This window comes from Bubalus bubalis, chromosome 13 (assembly GCF_019923935.1).
Source record: "Bubalus bubalis isolate 160015118507 breed Murrah chromosome 13, NDDB_SH_1, whole genome shotgun sequence".
Taxonomy (NCBI): domain Eukaryota; kingdom Metazoa; phylum Chordata; class Mammalia; order Artiodactyla; family Bovidae; genus Bubalus; species Bubalus bubalis.
Window position 1 is genome coordinate 54,079,289 of NC_059169.1, and position 19,453 is coordinate 54,098,741.

Below are 19,453 nucleotides of genomic sequence, written 5' to 3' on the forward strand. Positions count from 1 at the left end.
TTGCCCTCAAGTTGAAATAGAATCTCTCTGAAATTAGAAACCATTCCTTTGTCAGTGGCCCCAAAATCATTGGAATATTTTCTGTTAACAGGAAATATTATTCTTGTCATGTAAGTAGTTTTAATTAGTTCTATTTCATGGGCTTTCCTCAGAAGAGGACCTTGGAACTTTAAGGAATTAATAATAAATAAGAATGGATAGAGAGACACTATCTCTTGTAAATGGCTGCTGACAACCAAGGAATTCTTTTTCTCAGCACTGCTGATAATAATAAGCTACATTCACACCAAACAGGACTTGGCTTATTATGAAGGACTACGTCTGCATTTTAATGTTTTTCTTCCAGGGTGGAATGATGATGGAGGGAAGAAGATGATGGTGAATGGAAGTTTTATTTACATCTAGAAAGAGAAAAAAAAAGCTTTTAAACAAAGGTTACCCCCAGATCAAGGGGCAGGTGCACACCCATCTATTCAACACACAACTGAAAGTGTGGAGAGGTGAAGCATTGTGATGATCCCTGTGATGAACGTGTAACGACTCTAGTACTGAACAAAGCTGCAGAAATCTGGAGACACTTTAGATGAAATCTGGCCAGGAAGGGAAGAAGTGGCAGGAGACAGAGGGAGAAGCCAAGAAGCATGGCCGGTGGGGCGGAAGCTGGGAGGGGGATGTCTGTGAGCGGCTGCAGGCCGGGAACACGGAACGCCGTGGAACACGCTCTCCAAACACAGGCTGCTGGACACAGCCCCTACCACATACTGCACACATTTATCAGTCTCTTCTCCAGACTACTTTTTGATCACTAAGTACAAGAAAAACAGTGCAGGATCGCAAAGCCCAGATCCTTTTCATCAGCGGGCCCAAGACATCCGGCCTGGTCCTCGCCTATGGTCTCTTAGGAGGCCATATCTGGCCTCTTCGGGGCTGCAGGTCCACATCACTGATAACCACTGGGTACTTGTGCATGCATGCGTTGGAGAAGGAAATGGCAACCCACTCCAGTATTCGTGCCTAGAGAATCCCAGGGACAGAGAAGCCTGGTGACGCAGCAGCAGCAGCACTTGTGCTTTATTTAGAGGGAAGCCAGGAGCGGAAAAACCCTTAAGGTTCACAAGACTGAATCTCCCTTGGTGGAATTTCAGGAATCATAAATATTTTTTTGTTCATTCATCCACCATATGTGTGTTGAATTCCAGGCACAGTGCTGGGTGTTGAGGTCATGACGGTGAGCAAACCAGACCAGACGGGACCCTGTCGGCATGGAATTTATAGCCTCCAGGAGGCAAACTTCCCACCGAATCACCTGGGGCTGGCCTTCCCCAGGAAGGGGCCCCTGCACGCTGAGGGACGATGGTAGCCAGTCGGGCACAGAGTGGGCACAGAGCCCCAGGCCTGAGGGGCAGGGTGTCTGGGAAGAGTTCACTGCTCACAGCCCTCCTCTTGGCGGCACTGACAGGGCCCCCACTGAGGATGAGTAAGGGCGGGGACTTGTCCCAAGGTGCTTTTGCAGAGCAGCGCTGTAGTAACTGAGCTGCGTGTTTAGCTGGAGGGGCTAGGGGCACGTGATGGCCTAGGTCCCTCTCACGTCTCCCGTGAGCCTCAGCAGCAGACCCAGTGGCCACAAAAATGTTTTCATTTTCTTAAAATCAAAAGAAAAGTGTGAATGTACTAACATTGAGTGTGTAACAGCCAGTCCAGTCTGGATTATACACAGGTATAGACAGCATTTTAATTTTCATGGAGGAAGGGGACCATGAAGGCAGCACTCATCACACAGCCCTGGAAGTGCTGGTGGAGGAGGGCAGGGGTGGCTGGGCCCCGGGACTGGTAAGGCCTGTGGCTCAGCTACCGAGGGCAGCGGGATCACTGAGAAGGTCCACATGGAGTGGGGACAGCAGATGGCGGGGCTCGGGGAGAGGCGGTCAGCCAGCAGGGTGGCTCTGAGGCCAGACACGTAAGCATATGGATTGCAGCCCACCCTAAGGATCTCATTGCAACTTGACTTCCTCCATGAAGATCCTCTCTCCAAATGGGGCCACAGCCCAAGGTCCTGGAGGTGGGGCTCCAGCGGGAGTTCTGGAGGATGGAGACTCACCCGGTCTGGGGCCAGGGCTCATCGAGCCCACCACCTGTTCTTCCATGATCCATGAGATAAGAACACTGTTGGCATTTGCAAATGATGAGGGAAAATCAGAAAAAAGTATTTCATGACTCAAGAGAATCACATGCAATCTGTGTCTCAGTGCCTGTGAGCAAAGCTTTTGGTGGACGTGACATGCATCCACTCGCACGCTGTCTGTGTTGCTCTCACCCTGAAGCAGCTGCAGGCTCAGGAAGTCTGATGGGGGGCGGTGGGGGAGCGGGCTGTTGAGAAGGCATGGACCCAGCTCAGCCTCAGGTTAGGCTGGAGGGACACGGACAGAGACATAGATTGCCCCCCCTCAACCAAACAGGTACCTGCAAGGACCACTAGGTGAGGCCCCAGCATGAGGGAGACTCGCCTAGATGGTCACAGAGTCAAAACGCTTTCTCAAAGTGTTTTTTTAAGAAAACACTTTGCTGATGAAACAAAACCCATCTGGAAACCAAACGTAGGCGGATTTGCTCACTGGAGCAGCAGGTGCATGGAGGCCAGGGAAGAAGGAGGCAGCAGACAACCAGAGTCCCCCTGACCAGTTGTGGGCACCCCTTCCACTTGTGGCCTGTAGCTCCTCAGGCTCTGTCGTCTCCCTGGGGTGCCCATTCCCGCCCGAGTGGAGCTGAGGGCAGGTGGGAAGAGCCTTCCCCGAGCACCGGGGATGCGAGGCCCCTAGGATGCAGGCAAGGTGGGCGTGCAGAGGACCTGCAGGTACTGGTGTGGGAGCGGGGCGATGGGCAGGTACAGGTGTACCTGGCGGATTGGGGCCCAGGCAGCCATGCACAGATAACAGAGCAGTGGACTAGCGGGTCCCCTCCCGTGATCCCCTTCACCCTCGGCCTGCAGTGACCCCACCCTCGGGCAGCTTGGGACAGACAGACCCTCCTTGCACTGCTCTGCCACCTATTCCAGGCTTCTGTCTGAGACTTGTCTTCTGGCCCCGCTTCTGAGGCTCCTGGAAAAGGCGGGGCAGATGGGTGGGTAGATGGAGGTTGTGGAAGGAGAGGCCTTACAGCACTGTCGCCCACAGGGCTGGACCCTCTCAACCTGAGCCCCATCCTCTGCGCCTGGAACAGGGACTGGCACATGGGCAGTGATTAATAAATGCAAGAGAACATTAAAGTTAACTGCTGTCAAAAGGGTGATTTTGGGTGCCCAGGAATGCTATGTGTAAGCTGTATTTCGATTTATTTCCCATATGGCTTTGATCCTTAATTCTTTTTCCTACTCACTACTCTGAAAGTTCCATCCTCCTGATCTTAAATCAGCTCCCCATCCTGCCACGTCCTCCAGGAAGCCTTCCCTCATCTCGGCTTGCAAGCACACAATGTCTGGTCCAAGAGGCAGCCAAAGGTACTGGAGAAACCCAACCAGTCTTTGGAGCCAGTTCATCTGGTTACTTGTGAGATTGTGACCAGGTTTCTAATAACTTTTCAGAGCCCTGGTTTCTGCCTTCACAGAGCAGGGATTCATGTCTGTCCCACATGAATCATGAGGACCCAGTGAGAGAGACAGTGAAGTCTCCAGCATATGGTAGGTGCTCCTCCAAACTTTTATCTGAGGAAAAATTCTGAAGAGCTGGAGCTCACCAAATATTAAGAGGGAAAAGAAAGTTTTATTTAGACGAAACGGTAAAGCTCATAATCTTTCTGTCAGTTTTCCACCTAATGATTAATGTCAAATCTGGGGAGGGAAATGAATTTCTACGGAAGATAACAGCACCATCTGCTCCCAGTTACAGCCTGTAGCTACGTGTTCCTAGGAATCAAGATCAGAAAATCTAAAGAAGTCATTTATGATGATTCTGTGACCAGCATCCTGGAGATAGTGAATTTTGTTTTGTAGAACGATCTAGCCATATTAAATTTTATGGGCTAGACATACTGAAAAAAAGTAGAAGAATTTGGGGACTTTGAATGGAATTTCCCTAACCTCAGGAAGGAACACCATAGGGCAAACACCATGAAGGCCAGCCGTGGAGTTAATTCTAAGCCATTTTAAGGCCTGACGAGTATTTTATTTGGCAAGAGCAGAGTGGTGTGTTATCGGGTGGGAGGGGGTCTCTGAAATTCAGGGTTCTGGTACAGGGATAGTCCTAGTTTTCCTTGAATGATGTTATACAAAGAGAAGAATGTGGGATGTACAGGTTAGAGCTGGAAATATGCAGATGGCTTTGCTGACATGCATAGGTATTATGTCACGACTCCACCTTTGAGTTTGTATTTACACTCATTGCATAATTAGCTGAACTGATCAAAGTTGAGCCCTGTCATTTTTCTCACATACACACACACACACACACATACACACACACGCACATGAGGTGGCTCAGTCTCAAGAGCGGCCGCTGGTTCAGAGGGTTAGGACTGCGAGGCCACACCCCGTTGGCCTGTGTCAGTGAAAGACTCAGGAAGTTGCAACGAGGGGTAAAGAGCGACAGTCCAGTGATTTCAGCTCCTTTCCCGAGTGGAGTGGTTCCTCCCCCTAGGAGGAAGGCACAGGGAATTTGCCGTCTCCCTTCCAGGAAGCGGCTCTCCTGTCTAAGAAGCTGATCTCAAGGGCCATAGGGGCCGGCCGGGCACAGCCCTGAGAATCCCCTGGCAGCACTGGGCGTGACTGTGCAGTGAAGTCATGGCACGAAAGCGCGCAGGCAGGCACAGTGGGCCAAACACTGACGCTCGGACTGCGGTCGTGTGAAAAACAAGTGCTCGCGTCTGCTCAGCTGAGAACACATTTCACGCGTGAATTTCACGCGTGAAGTCGACTGCTGAACGCTGAGCACAGTCCGGGGGCCACACATCACTGTGTTGTTTAAAAGGCCCAGGATCCCACAGTCACGTACCATTCAGTTTCCTCTGGTGCACTGCTGACCATGGCAGGACAGGCCTGCACGCCAGCTGAGCACGTCTGTGCCAAGGGGCTCAAGGAGAGCGGACAGAAGGGCCGATGAGAGACCCCTGCATGGGAGAGGAATCCTAATGCGAGGCGATTCATGGAGCAGCGTCACCACGGAAGTTCAAAGCGATGGCCCAGCAGAGCAAGGCTGAGAGTTCAGGGGGCGTTGCAGCTGGGATCTGAGGCTCACACACGGGCCCCTGTGGAGAGCACAGATGGGGTACCGGGGGCAGGGGGTGGGGTGCCCCATGGAAGGCTGTGTGGTTTAAACACAGGCATGGGGGCTTAGAAACACAATTCTAATATCGTTACCAAGAATTAGGCTCAGAGAGCTTACCACTTCACCCCTCAAATCTGGAAGGCAGAATTAAATATTTTTTCTTATTGTATTCTAACAAAGATATCTGCTCCTACTGAACTGTTGTTTCCATGTAAAAAATAAACACACACGCAAAAAATGGTTTGTGTGACTTTGCACAGTTGACTGACATTTAGTTTGAAGACAATTTATTCTTAAACATTTACTTAATAGGACAAAAGGCATTAACAAGTGGATACTGGTTTTAAAACACGATTGGTCCTTTATGCTTTACTTCACAGCCTTTTCTTGGTGGAAGTGGGGTAGATGAGCAGAAATTGGTGAAATTTAACATACTCAAACAACCAAAATACCCACTGATGAATGCATTTCACAGAGAGGAAAGAAGGCTCAGAGACCTCAGTTTGCCCCTGATCTCCTGGTTACTACGCAGCTAAGCCAGGTTTCAAATGCAGATGTGGTGCCTGGTGCACCGTACCCAGAGCGTGCTGGCCAGCAAGGGCCTGTCTTCTCAGTGTCTTTAGGAGGCCTAACAGGGCTCTCCTCCCCGTCCTCCTCTCAATAAACAATCGTCTTCCTACTGAGCTTGAAACAGCTTCCAGGTGGGTTTTACAGCCAGCAAAGCCAGGCTGTCCATTGCATTTCTGAACAGCGGGCCAGGTTGAGCTTCACGGAAGACTGTGGTCCATTCGCGGTGCATCTGCTCTTGTTCCGGTGCCACTGAAGAGCCCGAGGCTCTCACCAAAGTGAGGACTCTGAAGATGATTATTTTTAGGAGCAAAGGCTGTCTCCATGATGATGAAATGCCAGCATGTCCCCAGGCCCGGGGGTGGAGGGCCCTGGACCACTGACGGAGGGCAGGAGCCGGTTCTTCAGCCAGCACCGTCGCCACCTGCACTTTGCCATCCCCCTCCCGCCAGCTCCTCTGAGTTCCCAGTAATTGTTGAAGTCCCACTGGCACAGCCCTGAGAGTGGGGTTGTGTGTAAGGGATGGGTTTCCAACCCTTACATGTTTCAGAAATAAATAACATCTCTCAATCTGGCTAAGCAAGATTTTTTTCTTCTTCACCTTTTCTGAGCCAAGAGCCTCTGTAATAATCTAGGGAAGCCAGTGGACTTCTCAGATTATTTTCTAGGGCATAAAATAAAATACATATGATTCCAAAGCAACCTAGTTTTATTGAAATACAGTGATCAAATATTATAGCCATCTGGCGATATAGTAATACGTGTTTTTTTATTCATGCATTAAAATCTATTAGCAGACCTAACAACTTCCCTAGTTTTGAGGCAGTGGTGACCATAAGTGGTCTTTCAACTCTAGGGGCTTCCCTGGTGGCTCAGTGGTAAAGAATCCGCCTGTCATTGCAGGAGACACGGGTTCCATCCCTGATCTGAGAAGACCCCTCATGCCGTGGAGCAGTTAACTTAGCCTGTGCACCACAACTACTGAGCCTGGGCGCTGCAATGACTGAACTACGGAAGCCTGAGCACCGCAGAGCCCATGCTCCACAACACGAGAAGCCACTGCAGCGACAAGCCTGCGCGCTGTAACTGGAGAGGAGCCCCTGCTCACCGAAACTAGACTTAAACTGAAGAAAGTAGGGAAAACCACTAGACCATTCAGGTATGATCTAAATTAAATCCCTTATGACTATACAGTGGAAGTGACAAATAGATTCAAGAAATTAGACCTGATAGACAGAGTGCCTGAAGAACTATGGATGGAGGTTTGTGACATTATACAGGAGGCAGGGATCAAGACCATCCCCAAGAAGAAGAAATGCAAAAAGGCAAAATGGTTGTCTGAGGAGGCCTTACAAAAAACCGAGAAAAGAAGAGAAGTGAAAGGCAAAGGAGAAAAGGAAAGATATACCCATTTCAATGCAGAGTTCCAAAGAATAGCAAAGAGAGATAAGAACCTTCCTCAGTGATCAATGCAAAGAAAGGGAGGAAAGCAATAGAATGGGAAAGACTAGAGATCTCTTCAAGAAAATTAGAGATACCATGGGAACATTTCATGGAAAGATGGGCACAATAAACAATAGAAATGGTATAGACCTAATAGCAGCAGAAGATATTAAAAAGAGGTGGCAAGAATACACAGAAGAACTATACAAAAAAGATCTTAATGACCTAGATAACCTCGATGGTGTGATCACTCACCTAGAGCCAGACATCCTGGAATGCAAAGTCAGTGGGCCTTAGGAAGCATCACTACGAACAAAGGTAGTGGAGGTGATGGAATTTCAGCTGAGCTATTTGAAATCCTAAAAGATTATGCTGTGAAAGTGCTGCATTCAATATGCCAGCAAGTTTGGAAAACTCAGCAGTAGCCACAGGACTGGAAAAGGTCAGTTTTCACTGCAGTCCCTAAGAAAGGCAATGCCAAAGAATGTTCAAACTACTGCACAATTGCACTCATCTCACACACTAGCAAAGTAATATTCAAAATTCTCCAAGCTAGGCTTCAACAGTACTTGAACCGTGAAGTTCCAGATGTTCAAGCTGGATTTAGAAAAGGCAGAGGAACCAGAGATCAAATTGCCAACATCTGTTGGGTCATAGAAAAAGCAAGAGAATTCCAGAAAAACATCTACTTCTGCTTCATTGACTACACTAAAGCCTTTGACTGTGTGGATCACAACAAACTGTGGAAAATTCTTAAAACGATGGAAATATCAGACCACCTTACCTGCCTCCTGAGAAATCTGTATGCAGGTCAAGAAGCAACAGTTAGAATTGGACATGGAACAACAGACTGGTTCCAAATTGGGAAAGAGTATGGCAAGGCTGTACACTGTCATCTTGCTTGTTTAACTTATATGCAGAGTACATCATGTGAAATGCCAGACTGGATGAAGCACAAGCTGGAATCAAGACTGCAGGGAGAAATATCAATAACCTCAGATATGCAGATGACACCACCCTTATGGCAGAAAACAAAGAGGAACTAAAGAGCCTCTTGATGAAAGTGAAAAAGTAGAGTGAAAAAGATGGCTTAAAACTCACATTCTAAAAACTAAGATCATGGCACTCGGTCCCATCACTTCATGGCAAATAGATGGAGAAACAATGGAAACAGTGACAGACTTTATTTTCTTGGGCTCCAAAATCACTGCAGATGGTGACTGCAGCCATGAAATTAAAAGACACTTGCTGCTTAGAAGAAAAGCTATGACCAACCTAGACAGCATATTAAAAAGCTGAGACATTACTTTGCCACAAAGGTCTGTCTAGTCAAAGCTATGGTTTTTCCAATAGTCTTGTATGGATGTGAGAGTTGGACCATGAAGAAAGCTGAGCACCAAAGAATTGCTGCTTTTGAACTGTGGTGTTGGAGAAGACTCTTCAGAGTCCCTTGGACAGCACAAAGATCAAACCAGTCAATCCTAAAGGAAATCAGTCCTGAGTATTCATTGGAAGGACTGATGCTGAAGCTGAAACCCCAGTACTTTGGCCACCTGATGTGAAGAACTGATTCATTGGAAAAGACCCTGATGCTGGGAAAGATAGAAGACAGGAGGAGAAGGGGACTAAGGAGGATGAGATGGTTGGACGGCATCACTGACTTGATGGACATGAGTTTGAGTAAACTCTGGGAGTTGATGAGGGACAGGGAGGACTGGCGTGCTGCAGTCCATGGGGTAGCAAAGAGTTGGACATGACTGAGCGCCTGAACTGAACTGAACTGCAACTAGATAAAGTCCGTGCAGCAACGAAGACCCAGCACAGCTTAAAATAAATACATTTATTTTTTAAAACAGAATAACTAAAAAATCATCATGTGATATGAAAATGTCTGATTCCTACTGGAGACAGAGACACAGGTCTGCTAACCTGTCTGTGCTATGCTGCCCACATTCACCACAGAAGGAGCTAAGTTTCAGTTGCAAGTTGGAGAAGATAAAGACACAACTCTTCCCCATCCAAGTTCACAAGCCTCTTGAATTTCATCCACAAACTCTGGGATCTGTGACAACCAGGTGAAGAGCCCTACACAAGGGGCCAGCCTGGAAGAGGCATTATTAATGTAGAATTAAATGTCAAGTCTGATCATAATATGGGCTTCCCTGGTGGCTCAGAGGTAAAGAACCCGCCTGCAATGCAGGAGCCACAGGAGATGCAGGTTCAATCCCTGGGTCAGGAAGATCCCCTGGAGAAGGGAATGGCAACCCACTCCAGTGTTCTTGCCTAGAGAATCCCATGGACAGAGGAGCCTAATGGGCTACAGTCCGTAGGGTCTTAAAGAATCAGACAGGACTGAAGTGACTTAGCATGCATGAACACAATATACGGCCCAGTTAGACTTCCTTCCATGTAGAATGAACATCCTTGAGTAATCAGTAAATGTTTTGGAAAATCTGGGAGAAAAGGACATGTCCACCTATCAAAAGAAGGCTGTGATGAAGGCTAACCAGGATTTAAAGGAAGTCTAAAAGCCTTATGTGAATTGCAGTGAATACTCAGGAAAGAATTTTTAAAGTACTGACGGCAAACGGCTGAACTTCTGGTAAGGCACTCACGTGGAATTTCCTAAACTGCCTAGATATCAAGGAATCTGTCCCCTGCTGCTACAACTGGCCTGAGTTGATCTGGTCACGTGAGGCCCTGCTGTTCCTTTTAGGGGGTGATGGCTGCCACAGAATTCTCAAGGGGTTGGGGTTAGCTCCATGCCCCTCCCCCCAGCTCATTCCTGGGTCAAAAGGAAAGCGAGTCTCAGGCTGAATCCAGATACAAACAGGCATTTACGAGACACTTATTAGCAAAGTAGGCTCAGAATAATACATACAACCTGCTCTGGAGGCTCAAAGAAGTTTCAGCTCTCGGTCCTCTGCCCGTAAGCACCTCCTTCCCCCCGACCCCCAGATGCAACATTCCTGAGAGACGAAGGCTGAGCCCCCCTGAGGCCTCCACAGCCCAGGCCTGGTCCGAGCGACACAGGCCACAGGCCTTCAAATTCCCATGCCTGCCCTGGCAACTGGACCAATCTCTACTTAAATACTTTTAATTTCACCATTTGGGGCATTTATCATGCTAAATAACAAGATACCACTTTACCCACAAAACCCCATTTTAGATAGGGTTATGAGAGAAGTCAGGGCTATTGACAGAGATGGGGGAACAGAAGGCTGGAAAGCCCCCCGTGCACCCCCCACAAAGGGTGTGCCTTCCTGAGGCAGTGCTGGGGGCTGGCTCCTAGGCTTACACAGGCTCCACCCAAACACCTCATCATGAAGATTTTCAAACACACAGAAAACTCAGAACTATACAAGGAACTTGGAGAAGGCAATGGCACCCCACTCCAGTACTCTTGCCTGGAAAATCCCATGGATGGAGGAGCCTGGTAGGCTGCAGTCCATGGGGTCGCTAAGAGTCGGATACAACTGAGCGACTTCACTTTCACTTTTCACTTTCATGCATTGGAGAAGAAAATGGCAATCCACTCCAGTGTTCTTGCCTGGAGAATCCCAGGGACGGGGGAGCCTGGTGGGCTGCCGTCTATGGGGTCGCACAGAGTCGGACATGACTCTGTGCAGATACAAGGAACACCAACATACCAGCATCTAGTCAAGCATTCTCTGACTCCAGCCTGCATTGGAGTCACTTCAAAGGCTCCTCTAGTTCTGATTCAGTGGGTCTGGCCTGAGAACATGCACTTCTATCAAGTTTCCAGGTGAGGGTGATGCTGGGGGTTCCCCAGCACAGCACTTAGAGAACTGCAGACCTCTGTTTTCCCATGAACGTTTTACTACACTTACTTTGTGGCACATCTGTGCGCACCTGTGTCTGACTCTCCCTACATCTCACTTCTGATACATTTCAGGGCAGGTTGCAGGACTCAGCCTGTCACCCCTAAACATACCAACAGACACAACTAGATCCCGATATTCCAATATGGATTTCTTTGAAGTAAAATTTACAGTAAAATGTGGACTGTGCATTCTTTTTTAAGTTTATGGAAATATAATTTACATACAGTAAAATTTCCTCTTTTCAGTATAGAGTTCTATGAGGCTTTTTTTTTTTTTTTTTGGCCATGTGACTTGTAGGATCTCGGTTTCCCAATCAGGGATTGAATCCCGGCCCTTGGCAGTGAAGGCACCAAGTCCTAACCACTAGGCCACCAGAGAATTCTCCTCTGTAAGTGACTTCAGGCAAATATCTAAGCTGGGTACCACAGTTAAGATATAGAACTTTTCCTATGATACAAAACGTTCATCAAGCCCCTTTGTAGTAAATTCAAGCCCTGGGCGACCACTGATTAGTTTTTGTTTTTGCTTTCTTGAAATTTTATTGAGGTATATTTGATTTACAGTGTTGTGTTAATTTCTGCTGTATGGCAAAATGACTCAGTTATACATGTATATATATGTTCTTTGTAATGTAAGTTGGTGGAGCCACTGTGGAGAACAGTATGGAGGCTCCTTAAAAAACTAAGAACAGAACTACCATATGATCTAGCAATCCCACTCCTGGGCATATATCTGGAGAAAACTCTAATTCAAAAAGATATCTGCACCTCTCATGTTCATAGCAGCACTATTTACAATAGCCAAAAGGCAAGGCAGCAGCCTAAATGTCCATTGACAGGGGAATGGATAAAGAGGTGGGTATGCTGTGTGCTCAGTCGCTCAGTTGTGTCTGACTCTTTGTGACCTCATGGACTGTAGCCCACCAGACTATGGGGATTCTACAGGCAAGAATACTGGAGTAGGTTGCCATGCCCTCTTCCAGGGGATCTTCCCAACCCAGGGATTGAACCCAGGTCTCTCAAATTGCAGGTGGATTCTTTACCACTGAGCCACCAGGAAAGCCCCAAAGATGTAGTATGTATATATAATAGAATACTACTTAGCCATAAAAAGAATGAAATAATGCCTTTCATAGCAACAGATGAACCTAAAGATTATCATACTGTGTGAAGTCAGACAAGTTTCATATATTGTTTATATGTGGAATCTAAAAAAAAATTAATGCAAATGAACTTATCTATGAGAAAGAAATAGATTCATAGACATAGAAAACAAACCTACCTTTCCAAAGGGGAAAGGCAAGGAGGGATAAACTGAATTTGGAATTAACAAATATACACTACCATATATAAAACAGATAACCAACAAGGACCTACTGTATAACACAGGGAGTTATATTTAGTATCTTATAATGAACAATAAGTGGGCTTCCCTAGTGGCTCAGTGGTAAAGTACCTACCTGACAGTGTAGGAGACATGGGTTCAATCCCTAGATGAGGGCATGGCAACTCATTCCAGTATTCTTGCCTGGAGAAACCCATGGACAGAGGAGCCTGGTGGGCTATAGTCCATGGGGCACCAGAAGAGTCGGACACGACTTGGTGACTAAACAACAACAAATAACCTATAATGGAAAAGAATCTAAAGAACAACATACATGTATTATTTGTATAACTGAATCACTTTGCTGTACACCCAAAAGTAACACAACATTGTAAATCAACTATATTTTAATAAATGTTAAAAAATAAAACCTAATAATATTCAGACCTGTTACTTTTTTTTTTGGCCAACCTGTGTGGCTTGTGGGGTCTTAGTTCCCAGAGCAGGGATCAAACCTAGGGTCCCTGAAGTGGAAGCACAGAGTCCCAACCACTGGACCACCAGAGAATTCCCCAGACTAGCCACATTTTAAATGTTCAGAAGTCACATGCGGCTGCTATACAGGACATCACAGGTGTAGGAGCAACTGTTACCCAGGACCCCTCTATGGCTGAGAGGGAAAAGGGTAGAACTGTGGAGAATAATAATGGTAAAAAAATTGTAGAGCAGGTTTTGTTTTGCAGAGACTTCTCAAGCATTATCTCAAGCAGTCCTTGGAGCATCCCCGGGAGATAATTATCTTCACCATCAACGTTTTGCAAGATAATCCAGGCTCTGAGGGTAAAAGTGGGTAAGCAAGTGATGGAGCCGGCTCGCCCCTCTAAGGCATCTCATCTCCACACAACCTCCTGCTAAGCAGAGACCCTACAATCTAGGAGCTACGGAAAAACGCAAAGCTCCTTTCATGAAGAACATGAGGGCTACCACCGCAACCAATCTGGAAAATGACACACCAAGAAGGAATGCTCACATTTAAAGTGGTGAAAGGCCAGGTTCTCTCAAACTTTAATGCTCATAAGACTTTCTAGATGGGCTTATTTAAAGTGAAGATTCCTGGGCCCCAAACCCAGACATGCTTATTAGCATTATCTTACTAGGGCTTCCCTGGTGGCTCAGTGGTGAAGAATCCGCCTGCCAATTCCCTGATCTGGGAAGATCCCACATGCCAAGGAGCAGCAAGGCCTGTGGGCCACAATTATTGAGTCTGTGCTCTAGAGCCTCAGAGCCACAGTTACTGAGCCCACGTGCTGCAACTATGGAAGCCTGAGCATCCTAGAACCCGTGCTCCACCACAAGAGAAGCCATCGCAGTGAGAAGCCGGAGAACCACGAGAGAGTAGTCCCTGCTCTCCGCAACTGGAGAAAGCCTGAGCACCAACGAAAACCCAGCACAGCCAAAAATAAATAGGTAAATGTTTTTTGAAAAAGAGTTCTACTGGGGAATTTCATGGCAGTCCAGTAATTAGGACTCTGTGCTTTTACTGCTGAGGTGCTGAGGGCGTGGGTTCAATCCCTGGCCAGGGAACTAAGATCCTGCAAGCCATGCAGTACAGCCAAAAAAAGAGAAAGAGTCCTCCTGAAGAGCTGAAATTCATATTAGAAAGTTATTTGACTGCAGGAAATTCCAGAATACCAGAGAGTGGCAGGTTCACGGAGGAATGCTGCAGTTATCAAACACTCCGGTGCAGAAGAGGATATAATGATGGGTTAAGGTGATTGCTATGTACTGGGTAAAAAAGGAGGTAGTGCATTTTTCTGTAGTGTATGTTGATGAAATGTTTAGAAGAAGATTATCAAATAAATGTAATAATGTCATTCCATATTTTCACATATTTAATATATGTGTATATACACAAAATGAATGAAAAACACCAAAATATTCACAGTGGTTATTACTATACCTGACACGGTTATGGATAATTTTTTAAAATTCTTCTTTCACTTTGATATTTTCTTCTGAATTTTGTATAATTATTATTGTGATTTTGATAAAAAATAAAACATTTCAGGAAATAAGCAATCATAAAAAATGGTCTTGAAAGATCAGTGCAACCAGTGATCACTCCTCTGTATAGATGAGGTCTGAGGAGAAGGTGCTTTCTCATCTGGGTGATACGTGAACATGACTCATCCTCAGTGTACTTGCAAGTTGAGTGTAGAGCTGAAAATGTGGGATCTGGCCGCTCCTTCAAGGTGGGGAGCTCCTCAGAGGAGTTTGTGTCCTGGACACCGAGCCACCCGGGCATTCTGCATCTCATGCCAGGTAATCAGAGAGGGCGGTGCTGAGACCTCAGGTCTGGCCACATGCCAGGCTGCTGGCACCTGTGGAAGGGAGAGGGCACCTCCAGATGACCTGACATCAAAGCCTAGGGAGCCTCGTGCATCACAGGGCCAAGCAGCTCTGAATCCTAAGGGCACGCCCCAGAGCTGTACTGACAAGGACGCCAAGGGAAGGCGCCTTGAACTGCCCTTGCTGGACCCACTTGCATCCCTGGGCTCCCAGCTGGCCGCAGGGTCTCCACACCTGAAAGAAGAGTGGGATTTACTTCACCAGGTTTTTGTGAGCCTTCCACGCAATAATTCATGTGAAGCGCTGAGCACTCCCAGATGAGTAAAATGGAGAAAGCTTTGCCAGAAATCCCAGCCCTGTGGTTGCCTAAGCACCAGTAGCTAAGAGCAGGGAGGGCCAAGCACCGGGCCCGGGCCCTCGGGGCTTGTCCCCACCCACATCTCCCCCGGAAGGTCACCTGCAGGTCCCAGCATCAACTCCAGTTCTAGCTTTTCTCCTTCTTCTTGGTGTCACCCCTCCTCCTGGGGAGGTTTCGTGGGAAGATGAGCGTCCAAGATGATGCGGACGGGACCTCAGGGGCTTTTGGTCCCCTGCTGTCCGCAGCAGGTAGCACAGCTCGGGGAGCAAGCACAAGCCCCTCTCCTCCCACAGCTGCGGAACTCGGGGACCACGGGAACCTAAGACCTCAGGACAAAACAGGCGGAAAAAGAATGGGGAGGAGTTTTGTGAAAGTGGTTAAGCCATGTCAACCACTGCAAAACTGCCAGAAAAACTCTACTTTGATGAAAAAGCAGAGCAACTATTCGTTCTGTTCTGTCTAGTGGGAAGGTGCATGTCCCTCAATAGAACACAAATGAAACGTCAAAGAAGGAAAAAGACACTGCACAGCACTCAGATGCTTCTGAAGGAGGCCCCTCCTGCTGCAGCGTCACCCATGGGACCCAAGAATTCACACTGCTGGGAAGCCTCGTTCTGGGGTCTTCCCCACTGACCTGCGGGCAGCCTGCGCCCCTCCCCAGCCCGCCTCCAGCGGGACTCCAGCTGCAGCTTCACTAGTCTTGCTCTCGCTGCCAAAGTCAAGTGTTTCAAGAAGGTGGTCTGAGGGCCCTCAGCCGACAGCATCTGTCTGACTTTGGAATCAGAGAAACACCAGCTTCACATGCGTTGGGAAGTGTTCCCCTTTCCCGCAGCATCTATGTCAAGTTGGTCTTCTCTCTCCCTTAAACGGATGGGAGAATAGAGTGGTGGAGTCACACAGGCCTAGAGTTGTCCACATGTAATAGGGCATTCCTTCTTCTGTAAAGAGGACTTTAAGTCCTTCTGAGTGAGTGTCCATCCACTCGCTCACACAGTGACTGAACTAGAAATGCTTGGGGCTGCAGTGAAGGTCTCCAACCCAACAGCATTAGAACAGCAATTGCAGGTGCTGCTGCTGCTAAGTCGCTTCAGTTGTGTCCGACTCTGTGCAACCCCACAGACGGCAGCCCACCAGGCTCCCCCATCCCTGGGATTCTCCAGGCAAGAACAGGTGACATGGGCAGTCTTGTAAATGACTTGAGGATTGGCTGAAAACAGCTACAATTTTAGCACTGTGTAACAGTTTAAAACCCAGATGCCTGGCCAAGAACCATATGAAAAGATGCTCAACATCACTAATCACTAGGTAAGTGAAAATCTGAACCATAATGAGATATTGCTTTAATACTGGAAGGCCACTATTAACCAAAGTCAGATGGAATCAATGTGACCTGTGGACCATCTGGGTGCTCTCCCGCTTTCTCCAGCTCACTGGTATCTCCCAGAAAAGCTTCCACGTGTGTCTGGAGCCCCAGGTTTTACAACAGCCTGGTTCTGGTGGCCAATGGGGCTTACACTCACCCTCCCGCAGGGCTGTGTATACTTCTTTTAGAAGCTGCTGCCTGAGGGTCTGGCTAAATGGAAAGATATTCTATGCTCATGGATTAGAAGAAATAATATTGTTAAGATGTCCATACTACCCAAAACAATTTACAGATTAAAAGCAATTCCTACAAAAATTCCAGTACACTTTTCACAGAAATAGACAAAAAACAGTCCTAAAATTTGTTTGGAACCACAAAAGAGCTCCAAGAGCCAAGCAATCTTGAGAAAGAAGGATGAAGCTGAGTCGCCTATCTGCGACAAATATCACTTGGTCATAATGCATGATTTTTTTATACATTGTTGAATTTTATGTGCTAATATGTGGTAGGTATTTTATATCTATGTTTATGAGAAATATCAGTCTGTTGTTTTTCTTTCTTGTAATGTCTTTGTCTGGTTTGGGTATTAGAGTACCACTGGCCTTAGAGAATGAGTTAAGAAGTATTCTCTCTTCTATTTTCTGAAGGAGATTGTATAGCATTTGTACACTTTCTTCCTTAAGTGTTTGATAGAATTCACCAGTGAACCCACTTTTGCTTTCTGTTTTATGTTATTAGTTATTGATTCAATTCTTTGTAATAGACAAAGGTCTATTCAGATCATCTATTTCTTCTTGTGAGTTTTTTTCAGAGATTTACATTTTAAGCATTACTTTTGCATTTCTAGAAGTTAATATATCAGATCAGTCGCTCAGTCATGTCTGACTCTTTGAGACTCCATGAATTGCAGCACGCCAGGCCTCCCTGTCCATCACCAACTCCCAGAGTTCACTGAGACTCACATCCATCGAGTCAGTGATGCCATCCAGCCATCTCATCCTCTGTCGTCCCCTTTTCCTCTTGCCCCCAATCCCTCCCAGCATCAGAGTCTTTTCCAATGAGTCAACTCTTCGCATGAGGTGGCCAAAGTACTGGAGTTTCAGCTTTAGCATCATTCCTTCCAAAGAAATCCCAGGGCTGATCTCCTTCAGAATGGACTGGTTGGATCTCCTTGCAGTCCAAGGGACTCTCAAGAGTCTTCTCCAACACCACAGTTCAAAAGCATCCATTCTTCGGCACTCAGCCTTCTTCACAGTCCAACTCTCACATCCATACATGACCACAGGAAAAACCATAGCCTTGACTAGACGAACCTTTGTTGGCAAAGTAATGTCTTTGCTTTTGAATATGCTATCTAGGTTGGTCATAACTTTCCTTCCAAGGAGTAAGAGTCTTTTAATTTCATGGCTGCAGTCACCAACTGCAGTGATTTTGGAGCCCAGAAAAATAAAGTCTGACACTCTTTCCACTGTTTCCCCATCTATTTCCCATGAAGTGATGGGACCGGATGCCATGATCTTTGTTTTCTGAATGTTGAGCTTTAAGCCAACTTTTTCACTCTCCACTTTCACTTTCATCAAGAGGCTTTTGAGTTCCTCTTCACTTTGTGCCATAAGGGTGGTGTCATCTGCATATCTAAGGTTATTGATATTTCTCCTGGCAATCTGGATTACAGCTTGTGTTTCTTCCACTCCAGCATTTCTCATGATGTACTTTGCATATAAGTTAAATAAGCAGGGTGACAATATACAGCCTTGACGTACTCCTTTTCCTATTTGGAACCAGTCTGTTGTTCCATGTCCAGTTCTAACTGTTGCTTCCTGACCTGTATACAAATTTCTCAAGAGGCAGATCAGGTGGTCTGGTAGTCCCATCTCTTTCAGAATTTCCCACAGTTTATTGTGATCCACACAGTCAAAGGCTTTGGCATAGTCAAGAAAGCAGAAATAGATGTTTTTCTGGAACTCTCTTGCTTTTTCCATGATCCAGTGGATGTTGGCAATGTGATCTCTGGTTCCTCTGCCTTTTCTAAAACCAGCTTGAACATCTGGAAGTTCACGGTTCATGTATTGCTGAAGCCTGGCTTGGAGAATTTTGAGCATTACTTTACTAGTGTGTGAGATGAGTGCAATTGTGTGGTAGTTAGAGCATTCTTTGGCATTGCCTATCTTTGGGATTGGAATGAAAACTGACTTTTTCCAGTCCTGTGGCCACTGCTGAGTTTTCCAAATGTGCTGGCATATTGAGTGCAGCACTTTCACAGCATCATCTTTCAGGATTTGGAATAGCTCAACTAGAATTCCATCACCTCCACTAGCTTTGTTCATAGTGATGCTTTCTAAGGCCACTTGACTTCACATTCCAGGATGTCTGGCTCTAGGTCAGTGATCACACCATCGTGATTATCTGGGTCGTGAAGATCTTTTTTGTACAGTTCTTCTGTGTATTCTTGCCATCTCTTCTTAATATCTTCTGCTTCTGTTAGATCCATACCATTTCTGTCCTTTATCGAGCCCATCTTTGCATGAAATGTTCCTTTGGTATCTCTGATTTTCTTGAAGAGATCCCTAGTCTTTCCCATTCTGTTGTTTTCCTCTATTTCTTTGCACTGATCGCTGAAGAAGGCTTTTTTATCTCTTCTTGCTATTCTTTGTCCTTCCTTTTGATCCAACCAGTCAATTCTAAAAGAAATCAACCCTGAATATTCATTCAGTGGAAGGACTGATGCTGAAGCTGAAGCTCCAATACTTTGGCCACCTAATGTGAAGAGCTGACTCATTGGAAAAGACCCTGATGCTGGGGAAAACTTAGGGCAAGAGGAGAAGGGGGCTACAGAGGATGAGATGGTTGGATGGCATCACTGACTTTCAATGGACATGAGTTTGAGGAAATTCAGGAAGATAGTGCTGGACAGAGAAGCCTGGCGTGATGCAGTCCACAGGCTTGCAGA

General features: G+C 46.6%; 1 long non-coding RNA gene across 1 annotated transcript; it reads right to left on the reverse strand.

Moving 5' to 3' along the window:
• Positions 1-14,228: 14,228 nt before the first annotated feature.
• Positions 14,229-17,334, reverse strand: LOC123328985. The gene is made up of 2 exons (XR_006544053.1): positions 15,240-17,334; positions 14,229-14,814 (listed from the first exon to the last, which is right to left on the reverse strand). It is a non-coding gene; the product is annotated as an uncharacterized LOC123328985 (long non-coding RNA).
• Positions 17,335-19,453: the final 2,119 nt, after the last annotated feature.